This window comes from Xenopus laevis, chromosome 4L (genome assembly GCF_017654675.1).
Source record: "Xenopus laevis strain J_2021 chromosome 4L, Xenopus_laevis_v10.1, whole genome shotgun sequence".
In the NCBI taxonomy this organism is placed as follows: domain Eukaryota; kingdom Metazoa; phylum Chordata; class Amphibia; order Anura; family Pipidae; genus Xenopus; species Xenopus laevis.
Window position 1 is genome coordinate 141,673,029 of NC_054377.1, and position 23,831 is coordinate 141,696,859.

The following is a 23,831-nucleotide window of genomic DNA, read 5'->3' on the forward strand; positions in this document are numbered from 1 at the left end:
CCTGTAAAATGTTTGGGGGAAGGATGGTATGGGATTTGACCCAATTTCCAGCATTTTAATAGAATCTGGATTTGGCTGAAACCCAAGTGTTCAGCTTAACTGAACCAGACACCTTAAAGTCATACTGAACTTGAGATTTTTTTTTGTTTGATTATACAATTTTTCATATTTGTTCATAATTTTTAATATGGAAATAAGGTTTCAGAATGCATTCAATATTTGACAGTTATTTGAGTTTACAGATGGAGCAAACACTTGACATTTGAGTTGGATGTCTCATCATGTCCCACCATGTCAATCCATCTAAACAGATGTTTCACATTGCATTCAGTATGAGCCAATTTTTTTCCAGAGAATGAATTATTCAGCTCAATCCAAAAATGATGTATTTGGTGCATCCGTATTGTTATTATTATGAGTTTACCGATGGAGCAAACACTTGAGATGTGGCTTAGATGTCCCACCATGTCAATCCATCTAAACAAATGTTTCTGAATGCATTCAGTATTTGGCCAATTTTTTTTGGAGCATAAATTGTTCTGCTGAATCCAGAAATTATGTATTTAGTGCATCCTTATTGTTTTTATTATGAGTACAGGTATGGGACCTGTTATCCAGAATGCTCAGGACCTGGGGTTTTCTGGATAAAGGATCTTTCTGTAATTTGGGTCTTCATGCCTTATGTCTACTATAAAGTCATGTAAACATTAAATAAACCCAATAGGCTGGTTTTGCTTCCAATAAGGACTAATTATATCTTAGTTGGGATCAAGTACAAGCTACTGTTTTATTATTACAGAGAAATCGAAATCATTTTAAAAAATTTTTATTATTTGGATAAAATGGGGTCTATGGGAGACAGCCATTCCGTAATTCGGAGCTTTCTGGATATCGGGTTTCCGGATAAGGGATCCTATACCTGTATATATATGGAGCAAACACTTGACATTTGAGTTAGACGTCTCACCATGTCCCACTATCTCAATCCATCTAAACAGATGCATTCAGTATTTGACCAATTTTTGCAGAGAATGAATTATTCTGCTGAATCCAAAAATGATGTATTTGCTGCATCCTTATTATTAATATCAGTATTATATTATCAGCATACGGATGGAGCATTCACTTGAGATTTGGCTGAGATATCTCACCATGTTCCACAATTTTCATGACTGTTCCATCTATTAAATAAATCCTAGACCTCCTTTTATTATCTATAGCAATACTTTATGTAAGTGTCATTAGTTGGATTGCACTGAATCAAAAAATCTGTTGTCTGTTGTAATAATAAACAGGGAATGACCTTCAGGAATCAATGGCAAATTTGCCATTCAGAAATCTGATTATTTACAAAAAAAATGCTAAAATATGAAAAGATTGTAGGTTGAGAACATAAAGATCATTTACGATAATTTACAAAGCCGGTGGGAGGTGGAAGTCACTCACTTGCCGTTGACTCTACACCGAACCAATCATATTAAATGTTGTAAGTGACAAAAAAAAAAAGACGAATTGTTATTCTGGGAAATAAAATATTTTGCTTGAGGAGGAAAAAACAACAATTAGCAAAATGTGGGTGAATTCAATGATCAGTAATACAGGAAAATGTCACACAAACAAGCTAAGAACCACCTACCCTAACACAGATTTCTCCCACTCAGATGAAACACCACAAAAAGTCTTTGCTTTCGATCAAGTGAATCAGGTGTTAAACAGTGTCAGTAGGGACGGAAAAATCGAGCCCTAATTCGACTTTTTAAAGGTTACGTTAGAAACCCGTCTGGATCCCCACAATATTTGGAAATAAAGAGTAAATCCGTTTCCTTCTGACAAGCAGTGAAAAGCTTGGGTGCACAGAGATCTGCAATAGAACATCACCCTCTAAGTCTCCCTGAGACGGAAAAGCATGCCAGAAATGTAATTTCGGCAATAACGGTGGCGTTAAATGTTTCAATTTCAGAAAGCAGTCAAAAGTATGATGGGGGAATGCAAAATGTTGTCATTTTACTTGAAAATAAAGTGATTTCCTTCACGTTTGAGAGATGCAGGATCTCAATGCAGAATACAAGTAGGACAGTGTCACCCCCAATGTTCCGTCTAATTTCGTCTTAGCTGTATGTGCAAAAAAATATCTTGTAAACGGTTAATGCAGGCACAAAATACTTTGTGAGCAACACCGTTTATTGTGTGCGCTGGCCTCAATTTGTGTTCACAAGCAGCAGGTTAGAGGGAACAGGGGGTACCCCAAAGAGTCTTTGTAACTACTACTTGTAAACTACAGATGGAGCTAAATGCTCCTCAGTTCACCACCGCACATTGTGTTCCACTAAAAAGATATGATAATAACATGAAGGATGCAGTGTTGGACTGGCCCACTGGGAGACCAGAAAAACTCCACGGTAGGCCCAGGTGTCAGTGGCCTCTTGCTTCTAACCATTTGGTCTATTTCATGGTCATTCCCTATTTCTTTATGGGAACAAAGAGGCTTAATAATGGAAGAATAGAGTATAAGTGGAGATAAAGACTAGGAGAATAAAGAGGTTGAGTGAGGAGAGGAGGAATAATAGTTTGGAAAGTGGACCCACAGTTTAAGGTTTTCATGTGGGCCCCTGGCATCCCAGTCCGACACTGGAAGGATCAGATTAAGACTGTAGAACTCATTGAGGGCAACTTTACATCTAAGAGGGTAGGGCATATACGCAAAATAGAGCAAATAGGTTATATAAGGGACATTTTTTGCATTGTTTCTCAGCTCTATTTTACGATACTAAACCACCAAAAACCTTGTCAAGAACCAATAACTCTGCAGATTATCTAAACACCTTCTAAGCCAGGTCAGCTAAAGTAGGAGAGATATGGCCACCAGCTGCTGAAGCTGCCTTAGACTAGAGACCCTATTGTCAGGCCCGAAGGCTCAGTTTGAAGTAACGGACCAAGGAGGAAGCTAGCAGGTCTCCAAACACAGTTCGCAGTACAAGATGGGGTCAAGAGAAAGAGTAGTCAGATGGGCAGAAGATCGGTTCAGGCAGCAAGTAGTCGTAAACAGGAACAGGCAGAGGTCGATATCAAGAATCCAAAACACAATAGTAGCACCCAGGAACACAATGAAGTAGAACCTATTCACGGGCAAAGGCAGTGGGTCTCAAACGTCCTTTTAAACAGATTTTGGCGCCAAAACGTGCGTAGTGACGTCATGCGTCACTCGCTGACGCTGCGCGTTGACGCTACACGTTTTGGCGCTGGCGCAAATTCGCTGTGTCCAGACGAGGCGCCATTCCCACATGGCCTGCCCTGGGCGCTGCCATTTTGGACGGGACACCGGCGGGAATGGATGCGCTGGACCGCACTCCTTGCACCTATTATATCATTGCTATCTCAATATTCTTGCTAAGGGTAAGAGCATAATTTAATGGTCTTTTTTGGGCATTCTGTAGATATGTTGCTCTCAGTTCCATCAATTTCTTAATTGACCAGAGCAAGCATATTGAACTTGAACTTCCTCCCAATATTCTGGTGCCTGTTGAGTTAAACATAGAGTCCAAAATAAATTATTAAATCCCGGAGCTGTGGTGTTCCCAAAATCCAGCAATCAGGTGGGCTCTCCTCCTCCCTTGTAAGACACTCTTCCAATATTAATTGCTGTATCCCTCAAAAACCAACGTTTATCGAGGGGGAGATAAGAGAAAGTTTTATATAGTGTAGTATTTATAAAATTCAAATTCACCCTTGGTGGTTATTTATAACTCTATAACAACAGTGCATTTGTTAACCACTTTGTACTTTCTCCGTGAAAAGATATTTAACAAAACAATCCGTGATTGAATATAATACACTTTAAAACTGTGAATTCATAAAGGCCCAACCATTAGCATCAGCTCTATGAGCGGATGGTGCTCCGTGCAGTGATTCCCACAGTGTGAGCACGTAACTAGGGAGGTGGTGGTATAGCAACCGACCGCTAGAGTCCTAGTGCCCCCAGTGGTATATTATACTCACTAGACGTGAGACAAGGGAGGCGTTGGTTAAAATCTATTTCGTCCTGTTCTTAAGCTTCTTCTTTATCCGCTTGTATGGAGAGATAAATGGACATGTGCGGAAGCATTTTATACAAGTTTGATAAATATTTAAAATCACACTTACAAACATTCGTTGTCAAACCGCATTGAAAAAAAGTGTCCTGTGCGTTCCGCATTGCGCTTTCAGTTCCTCGCCGCCCCTTAGAGTCCAATGTGCATATCGGTAGTGCGCTTCCTCAAATTCAGAGCAAAGACGTCTTCGCTGACGCGTTTCGCCAAACAGGCTCCCAATACAGCCCTGTTAAGCATAGAACCCTAAGGAATACTTATGGAGTTTCCCTTTCAAGGAGCCATCCTTTTGTTTATTGTAAAAAAGGGGTGAGTTGACTCTTGAACCCTCATCTTCTCCCCATTCACCTCTTCTTTTAGTTGTAATGGCATCAAAGGATCCCTCCTTATTTCTTTATTGACCTCAATACTTTTCTGTATATATTTTCATTGCTCCATCTACTGAACTTCTAACTTCTCAAGGGTCGGTGTGAACAAGGGTCCCTGGTTTACAAGGACTACTGAGCTTGTTCATTTGGCCTTATTTTCTTTAATTCTTTATTATCACATTATTTGTTTTCTTATTCTGTCCCTCTTTATGGCCTGAACTAAAAACGTGTTTAGATGTAAATTCTACTCCACATCTCTGTAACTAAAAATAGGTCACCTAAATGGAGATGATAGTGTGCCAAGAAAATATGCATTTGGCCTACATGCTTTCCTTGTCAAATATTGATCAGATCTAGTATTTCAACTTTTATCTAGTTGCTACCCCAGCAACCAGGCAGGGGCTTATATAAAACTGAAGATGACTATAAAAGAGATGGAAGTGGTAAAATATTATTGAAGGCTAACCTCCTATCCAGCCCGGTTTATGTGTGTGAGAGGCCCGGCAGCAGTTTAAATTCTAATTTAAAGCGAGGGAAAGGAAAATAACTTGAAAGTAAAATAAAATACAACTAGTTCCCAAAACTTTAATGCTACATTTTTTTTCCTAATTAAATTAAAAACCTAACCCAAATGCCAACCTCAATTTTTTTATAGGACCAACTCAAGAATTTGAAATTTGCTGAGCAAAGAGAGGAGTGCCTGTGCCGTGCAATGAAGGGCAACATCAGGCAGTTCATGCAAATGCGAATGGGCAGTGCTTCCCTAATGAGTAGTGACTGCTAGAAATAAGATTGGGAAGGCAGGTGATGTCAGAAGTTCTGCTAAATGTGCAATGTCTGGATGTCAGTCAAAAAACTATCCTGGATTTGATGCCTGCGGCACAGAAAGATAATGATCTGGCCAACGTCTCTCATTGTGTCACAGAATTCTGAGTGTTCTGACCCAGTACTACTCCTATATGTATTTTTGGAGAGGTTGCATAACTTGGTTTTACATACCAACTTCAATCCACAAAAAACAATAAACAAGGTGCGCTTGATAAAGTGGGATTGTCCTGTTTTTTGAGGCTGAAATATTTGAATTTCCCCTGGTGTGATTATTGCACACTTGTATATCTCACCCACTCACCCACGTGAGTATCCTCAGCTGTTGTCCTGTGTTATATGAAGGCTGAATCGTAAAATGTAGTTCCTGCGTTGTGCTTAGAGCAGTGGAACAGACACAGTTTTAGGCTAATGACATGTGGCGTTTTTTTTTCTGCCATGATTTTAGCAAAGTGCTTGCAAAAAAAAAACAAAAAACCTTGTATGGCTTGGAAAGTAACATTTTCTATAGACATGTTTATATATTTCAAGACTTGGACATAATCCCAATGTACACTTTTGTGGCCAAAATGGTCTGGACACCTTGCTGTTCTCATTCCAAAATCAAGGGTAGTTATATAAATTGTTCCCTCTCTTTTGCTGCTGTAAAAGCCTATAATCTTCTAACAAGACTTTTCCTTAGTTGTTGGTTTTGTTTTCAATTCAGCCACAAGTGAGTTGGGCACAATGCTGGACAAACAGGCCTGGCTTGCATTTGGCATTCCAGTTTATTCTTCAGGTGTCCAGTTGGGTTGAGATCAGGCTAAGTGGGACATTCACTAAGATGCGTAGTTGCGCCAGCGTCAGATTTGCCGCACTTCGCCAGGCGTATTTTCGCCAGTGCTACGCAAATTCACTAAAATCTGAAGTTGTGCTCAGGGGAAGCGTAAGGTTGCGAAGTTGCGCTAGCGTTAATTCGCCAAGCAAAGCAAATTTACGCTAGCGATGCTTAATTTGCATACGGCGCCAAATTCAAGTTACAATGGAGGTATACGTAGCATCACTACACAAGCCTGGGAAACCTTCAAAACAGAAAATAAAATTGTTATTTTGCCCTACACATGTGCCCACTGTATAGTTAAGGTGCCATGCATTAGGAAATCACCCATAAAAAAAGAAAAAACGCCAGCGTTTTTTGGGACTCTATCAATCCCTATCTACTCTATTGCACTTCGCCTGGTCTGAGGTGGCGAAGGAAGTCTGGCGTAAAAGGTAGCGTTCAGTACAATGCGCACTTTAGTGAATTTGCGTAGTTACGTCCGGTGCGCAAATTCGCCAGGCGTAAGGGTGCGAAGTAACACTAGCGAATTTACGCCAGCGTCCGTTAGTGAATTGGCAAATTAGCGAAAATGCGCTACGCTGGCGAATTAATGCTAGCGTTATGCGCTTCGTCCTTTAGTGAATTTGCCCCAATGTGCAGTCCAGCCAAGTTCTTCTACTCCCATATCTTCTGTATGGAGCTCACTTTGTGCTTCAGGCAAGATCGGGAAAGAGCCTTCTCCATAGTGTTGCCACCACATATGAAACACAGAATTACTTTGTTTGGAACCAATTCGAATCCATTAAATAGAAACCCAGCCCATTATCACATCTCCACCTCTCTTCAAAGCTGGCATTAAGCATTCAAGCAGGTAGAATTCTCATGGTGTCTGTCAAACCCAGACTCGCTCATTCACTGCTAGTTGATAAAGTGTGATTATCAATCCAGAGGCCATGTTTCTGCCACTCCACGGTTCATTAAAATTGACAGTTATTCCATTCCAGCTAATGCTTGCATCTGGAGATATTGGGCATGGAAACCCTTAGATCTTGTGCTGACATTGCTTCTGGGGACCAGGGGCCCCCTCACTAAATCTGATTCCCTTGCTTGGCACACTGTTTTTTTTTTCTTTATAGGGCAGCCGGGGGCCTTGAGGGCCGGGGCCGACCGGCTTTTTCCCGGTAACCCACTGACCCTGTCCGACACTGCTGGGGACCGTTTGGAACTTGACAGTGAGTGTTCCACCTGAGGACCTGCAATTTGTGTTCTCTACAAGCTTTGGCGCTCAGCGGTTCCTTTCTGAGAGTTTGTGGCCTGAACTTTTGTTTCTCCTAAATGTTTCTGCTTCAAAGGCACTTAATTTATAGTTGATTGGGGCACATCAAGCAGACAGAAATCAACTGCCTTGTTGGAAGATGATGCCACTGAGCTCTCCAGTTCAACCCTTTCTACTGGCGATGTCTGTTGCTCAAGATTGCCAAAAATTGTTGTTCCTGCTGCAAACCATGTGATCATGCTGTTTAGCAGTAGGACATGGGCCAATAATCAGAATTGTTCAGTTTATTATTATTATTATTATTATTAACATGTATTTATATAGCGCCAGTTTAGTCATATTAAAGAGCAGGCCATCATTCCGCATGTAGAAATCTATAGTACGTGTGCATCCTCAAAAGCAGAGCTGTCCAACTGGAGGCCCACAGGACAGATGTTCTTGAGATGTTGTTGGTTCCTCAGCCTAAAATTTGTTTTCTGTAAAAACCAACTCATCTTTTGTCGGGTTTAAATGGAATGCTCTATCATACCTCCCAACTGACCTGTTTTTCACGGGACAGTCCAGATTTTGACAGCTCAACCTGCAGTCCCAGGTTGTTACTGAAATGTCCCAACTTTCTCTTTGATTACCTGCACTGAACAACCAGAAAAAGATACAAAGTTTCTAAAACTCAATTAAAAGAAGAGGCTTTTGGCAGAGAGCCCAAAATAGGTGGCTGCTGCACTTCGATACATTTGTAACTATTGAAGATAAGCAAAGATACAATTGTAACTATTTAAGATAAGCAAAGATACAATTGTAACTATTTAAGATAAGCAAAGATACAATTGTAACTATTTATGATAAACAAATGAACAGTTGTAACAATTTAAGAAAAACAAGTCTCTTGGGGAAACCGAGACTTGCAGCTTAAAGGGCAATTAACTAGCAAAACTGTAATGTAAAACCTGACCCTAAAACTCCCAGAAATGTGTTCGAACCCCCGAATCCCCGAATCCTTCACGAAAGAATCGGCCCAAAAACCGAACCAATCAGAATCCTAATTTGCATATGCAAATTAAGGGTAGGAATGGGAAAAATATTTTACTTCCTTGTTTTGTAACAAAAAGTCAGGAGATTTCCCTCCCCGCCCCTAATATGCAAATTAGGATTCGGTTCAGCCAGGAACAAGGAATTCGAATCCTGCTGAAAAAAGCTGAATCCTGGCCAAATCCCGAACCAAATCCTGATTCGGTGCATCCCTAGTTCAAACTTTCCATAACCTGTCAAATTGACATGGTAATTAGGGGGTGTGGCCATACATGGGTGTGACGCTCTCCGCACAGCAAATCTTTTTGTCCTCTTTCTGTTTTCCAAATGTTGGGAGGTATGTGCTACAATATGACATTAACATTCTTATTTCTAAACCCCTGACTTGTTAACATAATGTTCCTTTAAATCAGACATGTTCAACCTGTGAACTGTTATTGAACTACAATGTTTAATACTCCCAGCAGCACTGCTGGTCACCCCTAATGAAATCGGTACAGACTTTGGGGTTCTTTGGTCTCGTTACAGTCATGTAGAATTGCAGGTACAAGTCAAACAAGCAGCTGTGTTATCCATATCTCCCATGCCGTCCCTTTATCCTCTATATTTATTTATTTTGTGTTCTGCTTCTCTCGTGCCGAAAAATCGTTGTTCCCGACTCCTTCCTTTCTTTATTCCTTCAAGCCGAGACTGCTAATAATGATGTCATTGTGCCCTCGCTATCTGATAAGCCCCTGAATCGCTAGCTAAGTCGGCATTTTAAGAGGATAATCAGCTGCCTTAGAAGGTTCCCATCTGGAGGATAGAGTTCTCTCACTGAAAGATGTTTTGCCTTTTTCAGATAGCTCTTGCATTTCATCATCTGTTGAAGTGCATATGAAAAGTCAGTGACTCTGAATCCATCTGCTGTTATTATTTTTCCACTGATAATTGGCTCAAACAATGAGATGTCTGTGTCTGTAGCCTTTGAAACGGTATACCCTGTTTATTTGCTGAAGGTCTCGTTCCTCCACCGCCATCCCCCTCCCCACCTTCTCTTTTTTCTTTTTATTATTATTTTTGTTGCCTCGGTTTTTTGTTTTTATCTCAAGCTGTTGGCCGGGGATTGAATTGATTTGTATTTATTGCCCTGTGTGTGCAACAAGCAGTTCTTTCTCTTACGTTTGGAGATGAGCTTTTTTTTATTATTATTATTATTTTATAAACGCACATCCATCTCGAAAAAATAAAGGAGAAAGTGACGAAGGAAGGAAATCCGGAGTGGACAACTTATAACGACTTTGTGGGCCTTAAAACAAAAAAACATAAAGAATTTCACATTTTCTAATAAGAAATGTGATCAACAACAACAACAAAAAAGTAGGAGCAACTTTAGAAAATGTCTACAGAAGTCTAAAAATAATCTTTGTGTATTTGTGTACTGCAAAGGGGAGTGAGAAAATACCAGGGATGCACCGAATCCAGGATTTGGTTCGGGATTCGGCCAGTATTTGGCCTTTTTCAGCAAGATTCAGATACGGCTGAATCCTTCTGCCCGGCCAAACCGAATCCAACTCCTAATTTGTATATGCAAATTAGGGACGGGGAGGGAAATCACGTGACTTTTTGTCACAAAACAAGGAAGTAAAAAATGTTTCCCGTCCCACCCCTAATTTGCATATGCAAATTTGGATTTGGTTCGGTATTCGGCTGAATCTTTCGCGAAGGATTCAAGAGTTCGGCCAAATCCAAAATAGTGGATTTGGTGCATCCCTAGAAAATACATAAATAAACACAAAACATAGAAGTCCACGCACTATTTACAAATGCAGGAATGGGATCCGTTATCCGGAAACCTGTTATTCAGGAAGCTCCGAATTACGGGAAGGTTGTCTCCTATAGACTCCATTTTAGTCAAATAATTCCAATTTTTAAAAATGATTTCCTTTTTTCTCTGTAATAATAAAACAATACCTTGTACTTGATCCCAACTAAGATATAATTAATCCTTATTGGAAGCAAAACCAGCCTATTGGGTTTATTTAAAGGGGTTGTTCACTTTTGAGTTAACTTTTAGTATAATGCAGAACGTGATATTCTGAGACAATTTGCGATTGTTTTTTTATTTTCTATTATTTGTGTTTTTTGAGTTATTTAGCTTTTTATTCAGCAGCTCTCCAGTTTGCACTTTCAGCAATCTGGTTGCTAGAGTCCAAATTACAAAGGGAATGTGCAGAAATAATTGGGGGAAATAATATTCGGGAGAATGCGGCAGGATGACGGGAGACCGGATAAAGACGGCTAAATTTGGGTAACTCCTGATTAAATAGGGGGGTCAGCAGCTCTGCTAACAGAAACCTGCACAGCACTATTTAAATTAAAATTAAATGAGTTTTTTACAAATAGGACAGGGAATAGATATGTTGGTGGTATCCTTCAGCAGTTTGGATAAGGACCACTGATTATAACTATTTCTTTGGTAGGCAGAACGCTAGAAGTCTTTCCTCGAAGGAAGCAGATGAAATGTATTCCTGTAGGCTGATGACCCTTGTAGTGTAAATCTGAGGATACATCTAATAAATTGCATATTTGGCGAGGATACTATATAAATAGATTTTGCATGCATTTGCTGGATCATGGGCCCATGATTGGATTATCCTGAGGGTCAACAGGGATTGGTTGGGTGAGGACCATATCAACAATTGACGTGGTCCTTGACCACTGGGATATTCAGACCTGCCCTTTAGATGTTTGATTTTAGGTGAGATTGGCTCGCCTTGCTAGCTGCGAAGGTGCCAAGTTGGCATCATTTATAGGCCCAGGTATGGCCGCCTTTCGACTCCTTATCGCATTCATACCTTGTTCCTCCTGTTAGTGATTGAATGGAAATCATCTGCCATGCTGGTGGAGAAACACTACACATGCTGTTAGACTAATGCTAGCTAAAATAGTCGCAATATTAAAAAATTATTAAAAATATTTCAGGTGTAGGATCTATTATTAGGAATGTTTGGGACCTGGGGTTTTCCGGATAAGGTTTTTTGTCCATAATTTGGATCGCCATAAGTCTACTAAAAACATTTAAAACATGAAACCTATTGGTATTAAAACGGAATGTGCCATTTGCTATCCTCTTCATTTCTTTCCCGACTGTTGCAGCCAACAATTCCTTGCACACGTTCAGTGTCGGACTGGCCCACCGGGAGACCAGGAAAACTCCCGGTGGGCCCAGGTGTCAGTGGGCCTCTTGCTTCTAAACATTTAGCCTATTTCATGGTCTTTCCATATTTTGTTATGGGAACAAAGAGGTTTAATAATGGAAGAATAGAGTATAGTATGTAGAGAAAAGAGACTGGGAGAATAAAGAGGTTGAGCGAGGAGAGGAGGAATACAAATTTGCAAAGTGGGCCCTCGGCCTAAGGTTTTCTGGTGGGACCCTGACATCCCAGTCTGTTACTCCCCTACTCAGATCTTTTACTCCCAGAACTTGATAGACATTGTGGGAACTGGAGTCTTGACTGGAGGTAAGTTGATCTTTGCAACATGGTTCCTGTAGGCCGGCAAGCAGCAGTTAGATTTACAAATAATTTATACTGTACCAGTGTATTAGGAAAGTTGCTTAGAAATAATCTTCTATGACAAGCTAATTTTTTGGAGTATTAGCCTGGCTGGATACTTGATGTGTAGGCTCCGTACTCAGAAGTGCAGGCCTGTATAGTTCCAGGCTGGCTGGTAACCTCATATAAGCAGTGAAACAGTTTAGGATTGTGGCTCCAAGTCTGAACCGAATCCACAATGGTCGCCTAAATTTCGACCCGGATACGCCCAACCTGCACATCACTACAGCTGGAGTTGAGATTTATTACTCCTTGTGTGAGTTTATTTCAAAAGAAGTGTGGGTGTGTGAGTGCATTTCATTTGGAGGTCACAATAACAGCAGAGAAGAAGCATATGGCTCCTCTCTGCATATCTAAGCTTATTTATGGTGCAGAAGATTCCATATAATATCTCAGTATAGTAATATATCTTTATACGTTTCTTACTTTAATTCAGACAGCTCATGTCTGCAGGGTCGGACTGGGGGACCTGGGGCTCACCGAGGCTGCTGCCTCTCCCCCTTGACGCAAAAACCCCTCCGGACCCTCGCCACAGCAGCACCCCCCTTTTTCTTTTGCCGTGACTGGGGCCGGAGAGGGTGGTTGGGGGCAGCAAGGGGATGGAGCAGGTCTGAGCCGCCGTGGCCCACCGTTTTTTTTCCCGGTATCCCACCGGCCCAATCCGACTCTTCCTGTCTGTGACTGTGGGAGATTCTGGGAGTTGTAGTCCATTAACAACTGTGCATCCTTATGTAAGTCACACGACATGCCTCCTTTCTTATGGAGTCCCACAGAGTATGAGACCTGTAACTTTTAGCACATTTCCCAGTTTCATTCTTGTGCTGTTCTTGCAATGGGAGTCATTTGTGTAGTTGGTGTAGGTCAGCTTGTCTCCCTTGTGAGCTGTGTGTAGTGAGTTGTGTATAGTGAGTTGTGTATAGTGAGTTGTGTATAGTGAGTTGTGTATAGTGAGTTGTGTATAGTGAGCTGTGTATTGTGAGTTGTGTGTAGTGAGTTGTGTATAGTGAGCTGTGTATTTTGAGTTGTGTATAGTGAGCTGTGTATTGTGAGTTGTGTATATTGAGCTGTGTATTTTGAGTTGTGTATAGTGAGTTGTGTATAGTGAGCTGTTTATTGTGAGTTGTGTATAGTGAGTTGAGTATAGTTAGTTGTGTATTGAGAGCTGTGTATTGTGAGTTGTGTATTGTGAGCTGTGTATAGTGAGCTGTGTGTTGTGAGCTGTGTAGTGTGAGCCGGGTATTGTGAGTGGGCAGTGACGTGATCACTGTGTGTGTACATGAGAGTGGTTGTAGCGCTCGGGGAATCAGACACATTCGTGTGAACAGCACTTGCCTTTCTTTTTCACTAACCACTGTGACTTTTAAGTCATTTGGGGTTTTAAAAGGGACTGTCTGACTGGCACTGTAGTTAGGAGCAGCCTCTAGAGCCCAGGGCCCTCTTCTTACTATGGGGGGGAGGGTTGACTGGCGGCAGAGCCGGGCCAAGCTGACCAGATGCCCTAGGTAACCTGGCCGGTCCTGGCGCCTGCTGGACGTGTGCAATTGTGAATTGCCGCTCTGTGTGCGCATGCTCAAATCGACTTGCACATGTGCAGAAGAACAAGTAGACGGGGCAGATAGAACAGAGTCGGGGAGAGATGGGACCGGACATGTGGTAGGCAATAGAGAGTTACATGCCTGGTGCCCCCCAGCTTTGCGCCCTAGGCATGTGCCTACTCTGTCTACCCCTATTTCCGGCCCTGACTGGCGGCATTGTTATTGATCCTTCTAAAGGGAAAGTTAAGGGATTCTGCCATGATTTTTATGATGTCGTTTTTATTTCTAAATTACACTGTTTACATTTTACATCATTAAATAATTCACTCGACAATATAAAATTTCATTCCCGAACCAGCAAGTGTATGTATTTTAGTTGTAATATTGGTGTGTAGGTACATCTCAGGTCATTTTGCCTGTTCATGTGATTTCAGAAAGAGCCAGCACTTTAGGATGGGACTGCTTTCTGGCAGGCTGTTGTTTCTCCTACTCAATGTAACTGAATGTGTCACAGTGGGACCTGGATTTTACTATTGGATGTTGTTCTTAGATCTACCTGGCAGCTGTTATCTTGTGTTAGGGAGCTGCTATCTGGTTACCTTCTGTTGTTAGGCTGCTGGGGGAGGGGTGATATCACTCCAACTTGCAGTACAGCAGTAAAGAGTGACTAAAGTTCATCAGAGCACAAGTCACATGACTGGGTGCACCTGGGAAACTGACAATATGTCTAGCCCCATGTCAGAATTCAAAAATTAAATATAAAAACATCTGTTTGCTCTTTTGAGAAATGGATTTCAGTGCAGAATTCTGCTGGAGCAACGCCCATTTTTTGTGGCCACACCCCTTAATTATCATGTTAATTTTATTAAATTTGTCAGGTTATGAAAGTTTGAACATATTTCTGTGTTTTTTTCAGTTATTACAGTTTTGCTAATGAAGGCAAATTGCCCTTTAAGCTGTGTGTAACTTTTCCCAAGAGACCTGTTAACTTATATTGTTACAATTACTTATTTGTTTATCTCAGAATTGTTACAAAAGTATCTTATTTGCAGCTGTGGATGTGCTGCTGACATGTTTCGAACTGAACTCTTTCTCAAGTGATCTCAGTTCAGCAAAGTTCTGCGTATTGGACCTATTATTAACCACAACTTCTACTGTCGGAGATTAATGCTTCACTGGACAGAAGGAGTGGTTATAGGTTGATCAAACTGAATCTATCATTAAGTTAGAAACTTTATTTCTTTTTCTGCCTGTTCAGTGCAGAGAAAATCTGGACTTTCCTGTACAAACCAAGGACCAAGGGTTGAGCTGTCAAAAGAGGGACTGTCCCGCTGAAAACGGGACAGTTGGTAGGTATGCAACATTAACCTTGGGCAAATGCCAGTTGTCGCCCCCCAGTTGAGTACCTTGTTGGGTAGAGGGTAATGGTTGCCCCTCCTTTCATTAGAATGGGGTTACTTGTTATGGTTCTGCACTGGACGCTTTCAGGCGATTCCCGTTTAATGGAAAGACGATGCACTTTTTGGTGCCGAGTTCACTGGTGCTTTACCCAAAAGTTCCAGTCACAGTTTCACCCCCTCTTCCATGTTGCTCTCTGCACCTAAACACTGGACATAGAGAATAGAGAGGTGCCAGCTGGGTACTTTATACCCCCTACTGACGCACTCTGCATACACTGAGGAGCAGTAACTACAACTTACCGCACTCCACTACATTTGAGATTTTCATAACCGCTTACTTATCAGTTAGAGCTCCACAGGGGCCCCCATACTTCCTCCCTATTAAAGGGGTTGTTTAAGTTAACTTTTTAGGGGGTTATTTATTAAAATCCAAATTTATCTCATATTTTATTAAAAAAAAAAAACACAACCAAACTTATTTTTTAATAAGAAAGCTCTATAAAAGTGAGCAAAGCCGGATTCGCTTGAACTTTTCCTGCTTATTTCCCAAATCGCTCAAGTTTTTGCCCCAAAAATCCTGAAAAGGTAATTTTTTTTTATGGCTAAACCCAGTGCAGACCACGAAAACTACAAATTGAGATACAGTAGATGCCTCTCCCATTGACTTATACAGGACCTCGACAGCTCAGAGAAGTCTTCTGCCGATGTTGATCGATCGGGCAGGCTGACCACGACCCCCTTTTCTCAGGCAGTTGCGGCAAAAACATAGAGCATGCTCACAAGCGCGTCGGCACAGAGGTTGCTATGGTCCAACAACCCTAGCAATCATGCATTATTATGTATAAGAGACTGGAATATAAGCAATAATTATACATTTGTAGCCTTACAGCGCATCATTTTTTTTAGATGGGGTCAGTGACCCCCATTTGAAAGCTGGAGAGAGCCAGAAGAAAAAGGCAAATCATTCAAAAACTATAAAATAAATGTAAACTATAGAATAATGTAAAGTAATGCAGGGTAAAGTAATGTATTGTAATGTAGTGTAATGCAGAGTAATTTAAAGTAATGTAAAGTAATGTAGAGTAAAGTAGAGTTGCATAGAGTAAAGTAGAGTAACGTACAGCAATGTAAAGCAACGTAGAGTAATGTAAAGTAATGTAGAATAATGTAAAGTAATGTAGCGGAATGTAGAGTAATGTAGTATAATGCAGAGTGATGTAAAGTAATGTAGAGTAAAGTAGAGTAATGTAGAGTAACATAGAGTAACATAAAGCAATGTAAAGCAATGTAGAATAATGTAGAGTAATGTAAAATAATGTAGAATAATGTAAAGTAAAGTAGAGTAATCTAAAGTAATGTAAAGTAATGTAGAGTAATGTAGAGTAAAGTAAAGTAATGTAGAGTAAAGGAGAGTACAGTAATGTAGAGTAATGTATAGTAATGTAAAGTAATGTAAAGTAATATAAAGTAATGTAAAGTAATAGAGAGTAAAGTAGAGTAATGTATATAGTGAGGCAGAGTAGCTTTTGTTGTGTTTAGCCCACATGCTTCATTTCTTCCGTACACTGACGCCTGAGTGAGAGAGCACAGCCAGGACTTCTCTCTATCACTTCTTTATTATTGTGTGTGTGTGTGTGTGTCCTCATTCAGCCTTATTGGAGCTGCACCCATGCACCCATACACACACAGCCTGCCTCTTCTCATCAATGGGTAAGTCACACTTTACTTTCACACTTTGTATTTCCAGCCAAAGCCTTTGCAGCTCCACCGTCTTTAAATAAACGTTATCTCTGCCTGCAGTTACCAGTTCACCCGCCAGCTATACAGTTTCTCCTGGGCGACCAAAAACTGTCTTTTTTTTTTTATTATTTCTATTTGTTCATCTGTGAACAGCAGCTCCCTTTCCTCTGGGCTTGAAAGTCTTGTTTGGTGGCTCTGAAAAGAATGCGCTCCATTGTTTGCCGGGGCAGTTCTAGAAAGCAGAGCAAACAGAGAGACGAGACCCCCTTGGGTGCTTCCTGAGCTGGGTGTCCTGGGACAGGGAGACAGTGGGTGTGTATAAAGTCTCTTACCCTTTCCACTGATACTGGGAGAAAGTCCTTTCCTTTGTGCTACGTGTCCATGTATTCCTCTATATTATATCATTACTTTATTATATTATTACATTATTATATTATTATATTATGTGCAGCGACAAGCCTCTAAAATGATCCACTGATGTTGCTACCGAACTGTTTGTTTGTTTAATTATTAATTCGTGTCATTAAAGTATAAACAAGGAATCATGACTTATAAAATGAATTAAACTTACTACACACACACATTATAAGGGTTATTTACTAAAATCAGAATTTTTCTCATTATTTAAATAAAAATAGTCCGCCCAAACTAGAATCCACGATTCGACCTTATTTATTATTAAAAAAGCTCAATTTAATCTGTTCATGTAAAAACACAATAAAATCGAGCGAAAACCCAAATGGAGTTTTCCCCCAAATCACTCACTGTTTTCAGGCTTTTTTCCCCGATAAAATTTAGAATTTTTCAGATTTTTGCTTAAAAAAGGTCGGATTTTCAGGATAATTTCAGCGCAGACCACAGAAATGTCAAAATAGGATAGGGACCTCTGCCACTGACTTTTACACAACCTCAGCGGGTCTGAGATGGAGTATATATGGATTCTTTTTGCTGTATCGGGCTTTAAGGGCAGGGGCACACAGGCAGATTCGGGGAAATTTAGTCGCCTGGCGACTAAACGCCTCTTCTGCGGGGCGACAATCTCCCCGAACTGCCTTCCTCCTGCAATAATCAGAAAACGCCTGCGCCAATACACTCGTTGCGCTTCGATTTCCAAAGTCGCCTGAAGTTGCCTCATGAGGAAACTTCGGTCGACTTTGGAAATCGATGGCGTTTTCTCATTTAGCAGGGGGAAGGCATTTCGGGGAGATTGTCACCCCCCACAGAAGAGGCGATTAGTCGCCAGGCGACTAAATCTCCCCGAATCTGCCCGTGTGCCCCTGCTCTAATACATTTAAAAATAAAAAAAACCCAGAAACATTCAAGTTTTGCCCCAAAAAGTCTAGAGTTTAGTAAATAATATATATATATATATAAATACAGAAACAGACATATAATAAATGTTTTATCTCTCAGTGCAGCAGAACGCCTGCATTATCTCTCCCCAGACTTGTTTACTGTTTCCTCCTTCCATGTTGTTTAGTAATCACGAGGCGAGCTCCTAACTTCAAAGTGAAACATGACGGGCTCCTAACTATTTAATTATCCCGCACATTACCAACAATTCTATCAGAAAAAAAAAGGAGACTAAGTGATTTATTGCAACAATTTGCATTCATCAGGCATTTTTTTTTTTTCTTTTAAAGAAGCCTAAAATTGTTGCTTTCAGGATTCCGGCAGTTGCAAAATACCTAAATACTAAACTATTTTCTAGGAGAAATTAGAATAATTGAATTTTTTTTTTTTTGTCTTTTTTAAAAAAAATGTGGTTTTTCTCTGCAACAAACAAATGTATATTTATACATATATAAAGGAAATAGCAAATTGTGATGAATAAATAAGGGAGGGTGTAAGGACATTGCAGTGACCTTCAGGACACCCTAAGGGTGCTGGGTGCTGAGCTGCCTAACAGAAGGGTGTGCTGTTACACCACTTGTGGGCTGACAGCATTACTTTCCTTATTAATAAGGGTAGGACTACATGGAAGTTTTCGGCGCCATCCGAGGCGCTGCAACAAAACGCCTGCGTCAGATCGCATGAGACGGAAATAAGTGAATGCATTGTCGCATGGTGTCGCATTGTTGATCTGACGCGACTGTCAGATGCAGCTTCTGCATCCGACAATTGTCGCATTAGATCAACACTGCAACATTTCCATTACCTACCTTATTTCCGTCGCATGCGATCTGATGCAGGCGTTTTGTTGCAGCTCGTCGGATTGCGCCGAAAACGTCCATGTAGTCCTACCCTATTAGGCAGGCTGCAATGGACAGAGCTGTGGGGGGTTAATTCACCCGAAATAAGAACTTCCCATTCTCACAGCATCATGTAAAGATAAACTGGCATCTTCTACTTTTCTTCTACGTTTTTTTCTCCCCTTCCAACATTAGTAAGTACGGGGTTTAAAAAAACTGTTTTTTTTTTTCAGAGTTTTATGAGAATGTACTCAGACAAGGCTCCTTCTATGATTAACGCTTTTGTATTCTTAAATTTTGATTGATAGAGATAATCGGTCCCGTGTAAAAATACAGACAGGTACTTTAACGTTCCGTGACAATAGCGATTTGCATTTCTTTTATCTTTTTTTTTTTTTTGTTTAACACCGGGTGGGGGGCTGGGTGCCTCTGCTTTTTTTTAACTCTTATTGCACCGCACCGTGTAGTAAAACAAGGCTCGTCTCTGGGGTAAAAACTCTCAGGGGCAGATTTATCAAGGGTCGAATTTCGAGGTGTTGGGAGTTTTTTTAAACTCCCATCAACTCGAAATTAGAATAAACAAAAGACCAACCGAAATGTATAAAAAAAAAAAAAACTTCGAGTCAATAGGCTGTATTTGATCGTTCGAATCTTATTCGAACGAATTTGATTCGAAGTATCAAAAGTTTTTTTCAGAGTCCACCAAATGACGCCAATGACAGGGACCAAACCAGGTGAGAGTTAATAGAAACAAGCAGAGTAAGTTCCATGCATCAGGGGTAAGAAATTAGGCAACGGTTTTTTCTAAGGCTAAGGGGAACAGTATGGCAAATGTTCTTGCTCAGTGATTCATTATCCTTGGTTGGACAGAAATGAATAACAGGGTAATTAAAATTTGAGGGAGAGTCTAGAAGTCTTTGTTTTTTTTTTAGAGGGTTAAAATAAGGGCAGACCTACATTCCCATTAATATAAATGAGGAGATTTTGAATTTATGGGTGACAGTGTGTAGAATCGGCTCCAGAGCTCAGAGCCACCACCATTTTCCTACAAAAGAAAAAGTCTGTGTGTGTTTGTGTGTGTGTGTATATATATATATATATATATATATATATATATATATATATATATATAATTATACAGCTGTATATACATAACAATTACTGATAGGCAAATTTCTCGTGTTTTGCCGCAAAATTCACTAAACGGCGAAAAATTTGCGTAAAAAACGCGAAATCTGAAAGTTCAGGAAAAAATCGTGAAAGTCGAAAGTTTTCACAAAAAAATAGAGTAATTTGAACGTTTTCACAAAAGAAATCGAGCAATCTAATGTTTTCACTAAAAAATCGGGCAATTCAAACGTTTTCCACTAAAAATCAAACAATTCGAACGTTTTCACGAAAAAAATCAAGCAATTTGATTGTTTTCACAGAAAAAAATCGGAAATTGACGCTGACGAATTTTCACCGTCTAATTTTCGCTGGAGATTTGCAAATTTATTCGCTGGCAGCGAAATGTATAAATTTGCCGCAAATTCGTGCCAGGACAATTTATTCCCCCATCACTAACAACAATTCCTATGCATTCTGGGAACAAAGTTTGGTAGCACCTACTATTATATAAGTGTCTGGTGGCAGTCAGGGGATTTGAAATAAATAATAATAAGGGCAGAGACGCTCAGATTCAGGGAGATTTAGTTGCCCGGTGATAAATCGCCTCTTGTTCGGGGCGACTAATCTCCCGAACTGCCTCCCGCCGCATATCTAATCTATCTAAATCACCGGTGTGATGGCACTCGTTTTCCGAAGTCGCCCGAAGGTTCATCGTGAGGCGACTGGAAAACGAGGCGCACCGAGTGCCATCCCGCCGGCGTTTTAAATTCTAGCCGGCGGGAGGCAGTTCTGGAAGATTAGTCGCCCCGAACAAGAGTAGATTTGTCGCCGGGCAACTAAATCTCCCCGAATCTGAGTGTGTGTCTCTGCCCTAATAAGGATTTTTATTTTGATAGGTAGTCTGATGCACTATCTAGGGTGCCTATATAATAAATATGGCTCTGGTAGGCTAAAGTTGTTGCTAAATGAAAAAAATAACTTGTATTAAAACTGCTGGGGGACCCTGGGAGCTGCAAAACATGTTTTCCCCTTCCCACCGTTAATTTGCATATGCAAATTAGGGTTCGGATCTGGGTCGGTATTCAAATCTTTCACAAAGGATTCGGGTATTCGGCTGAATCCTAAATAGTGGATTCGGTGCATCCCTCATAATAATAAAGTCTACCAGAAAATGATTTTGTCTCCAATAAGGATTAATTATATCTTAGTTGGGATCAAGTACAAGCTACTGTTTTATTATTACACAGAAAAAGGAAATCATTTTTAAAGATTTGGATTATTTGATTATAATGGAGTCTATGGGAAATGGCCTTTCTGTAATTCGGAGCTTTCTGGATAACAGGTTTCAGGATAACAGATCCCATTGTTTTTAATGCCCCTCTCCTCTTTTTACTTCATTGGTTAATTGATGTGGTTTGGTGATTGGTGAGTCTAGGGTAAATACCTGGCATACCAGTTTGCCTTCTGTTAAAGCCTATGATTAAGTGCCGGATGGGACAAAACGAAACGCGTAAGTCTATGTATTGATTTACTTTTTGCTCTAAAATAAAGTTTTCAGTTTTTATACAAGTCTGTTTGTGGGGTCTGTGAGTGCCTGCTGTTTTCTCTTTTGGTTGGATACCTCCTCCTCGAGCTGTAGGTCTGGGGCATGAGCACCCAGACCCCCACGTATTACTGGTGAGATATTATACGTATTGGCTTTACATTGGGATTTTCTCCTAGGGAAGGAGGGAAGCTATAGCCGACACTATCCCACCATTTACACCCCACCAATCTGCATTGTGCTGTTGTTTTGTTTCAGAGAGTGTGATGTGCACAACCTGTTCCTTAGCGGTGCCTACACTTTCTTTGTGGAGTCTGGAGCTGTCGGTCAATATGATCTGGTTTGTGGCCAACCTGCCTATTTACTCATCACGTTCACCAAAATATGGGATCATTTATGATGGGAGAGGTTACATTGCTCAGCAGCTGGGATTTTCTTCCTGGTGAGATCAATATGTGACCAAGCCCTTATCAGATATTGGTTTAAGAAGAGAAAGCCCATACATAGTCCAGTTGGCTGTTAACTAGTCCAAGAATGGCCATGTTAGCAGCCACTAGCTAGAGTCTTGCAGCGGGTCAGGTATCCGCTGGTTATCCGCAAAAAACGCAGGCACCCTGGGGAATAAGGGGAGGATTTTCAGGTGCGGGTCTCATCTAAATTTCTTATCTTATGTAATATTGTCTATATTTTACTCCTTTTAAAGTTTTACAAAACTTGTTTCTGTCCCGCCCACTTTTGATGACGTCACTTCTGGTTTGCAGCAACATCACTTCCTGTTTGATGGTGGTCGGCGGGTTGCGGATAAGGCAGTTAGTTGCGAGTCCGGGTCAGGTAGCGGATCAAAGTGGGTAAATATGCGGGTTGCAGTTCGGGTCGTGGGCTGCGGGTTTGGGTCCGGTCTGGGTCTTAGAAATTGGTTCCGCGCAGGACTCTACCACTAGCTGTTTTTGTAATGGCACCTTAACTGCAGCCTATCCAGCGAACTGGAGCAAAACCAAGGCAAGTCTCCTGATTCAACCTTAAAAGATTGTGAAAATAGTCATTTGTCATAAGATAGTACATGTATGGAATCCGTTATCTGGAAACCAGAAAGTCACGAATTATGGAACTGCCATCTCCCATATATATCCAAATAATCCAAATTTTTAAAAAAAAATTATTTCCGTTTTCTCTGTAATAATAAAACACTATGTTGTACTTGATCCCAACTAAGATATAACATACCTCCCAAATGTCCTGTTTTTCGTGGGACAGTCCTGATTTTAACAGCTCAGCAGTCCTCGATTGTTACTGAAATGTCCTGACTTTCTCTTTGATCTCCTGCACTGAACAGCCAGAAATAGATAAAACGTTTCTAACTTAATTGTCTATTGGCAGAGAGTCCAGAATATGTGGCAGGTGAGCTTAGATAAATTTGTAACTATTTAAGCAAAGAAGCAATTGTAGCAATTTAAGATAAGCAGGTCTCTTGAGTAAACTGTGACTTGCAGCTTAAAGGGCAATTCACCTTCATTAGCAAAACTGTAATAACATTAAAAAAAACACAGAAATGTGTTCAGACTTTCATAACCTCACAAATTTTGTAAAATGAACATGATAATTAGAGATGTGGCCACAAAACAGGCGGGGTCAAAAAATTTGCCACACTTCACGCAGCAAATCTTTTTGTCCCTGTTTCTATTTTTCAAAATGTTGGGAGGTGTGGATATAGTTAATCCTTATTGGAGGCAAAACCAGCCTATTGGGGTTATATAATAATGTTTACATGATTTTCTAATTGACTTAAGGTACGAAGATCCAAATTACAGAAAGATCCGTTATCCAGAAATGCCTGAACACTACCTGTAGTAACTCAACTGTGTAGAATATAGAAGTCAAGTTGTAGAGAACACTGTGAGAATACTAGGTTAGTCTAAAGCTGAGATATCAGAATTCAGCTTTAAATTTGCAGAAACCCTGGTTTCATCTTGTCTCAGACGTAGTTTGGGCCATTGATTCAGTAACATCCATCCACAGGGGCCAATAAACACTTTAAAGAGATAATAGCAAACAATATTGAGGAGCAAACCAATTGGATTAAAGGGTTGTTCACTAGGGAATAGTCCAAATTGGATTTGAATTTGAAAACTTCGACCATTCGCCATCTAAAACCTGCCGTATTGCTGTTTTAGCCTATGACCTCCTAGAACCTATATGGAGTCAATTGGTGGACTTTGAAAAGTTTTTTTTTTATTGCTTCGATTCGAATTTGATCGAAAACGGATCTATTAGATCGAATATGGACCTATTCAGGCAAAAAAAAAAAAACCGTCAATTTTTCTTAAAATAAATTT

The 23,831-nt window shown here is 40.4% G+C and overlaps 1 protein-coding gene across 14 annotated transcripts in view; it reads left to right on the forward strand.

Annotated features, from left to right (window-relative positions):
• The window catches only part of foxp1.L (forkhead box P1 L homeolog), a 612,880-nt gene that overhangs the window by 250,600 nt on the left and 338,449 nt on the right, over positions 1 to 23,831 (forward strand). The window contains exon 1 of one of the 14 annotated variants that reach the window (XM_018259177.2): positions 16,566 to 16,623. The exons of the other annotated variants lie outside the window; for them this stretch is intronic. The gene's annotated coding sequence lies outside the window, so the exon portion shown is untranslated. Of the gene's footprint in view, positions 1 to 16,565; positions 16,624 to 23,831 lie in introns of those variants that run through there. 14 annotated transcript variants of the gene reach the window in all.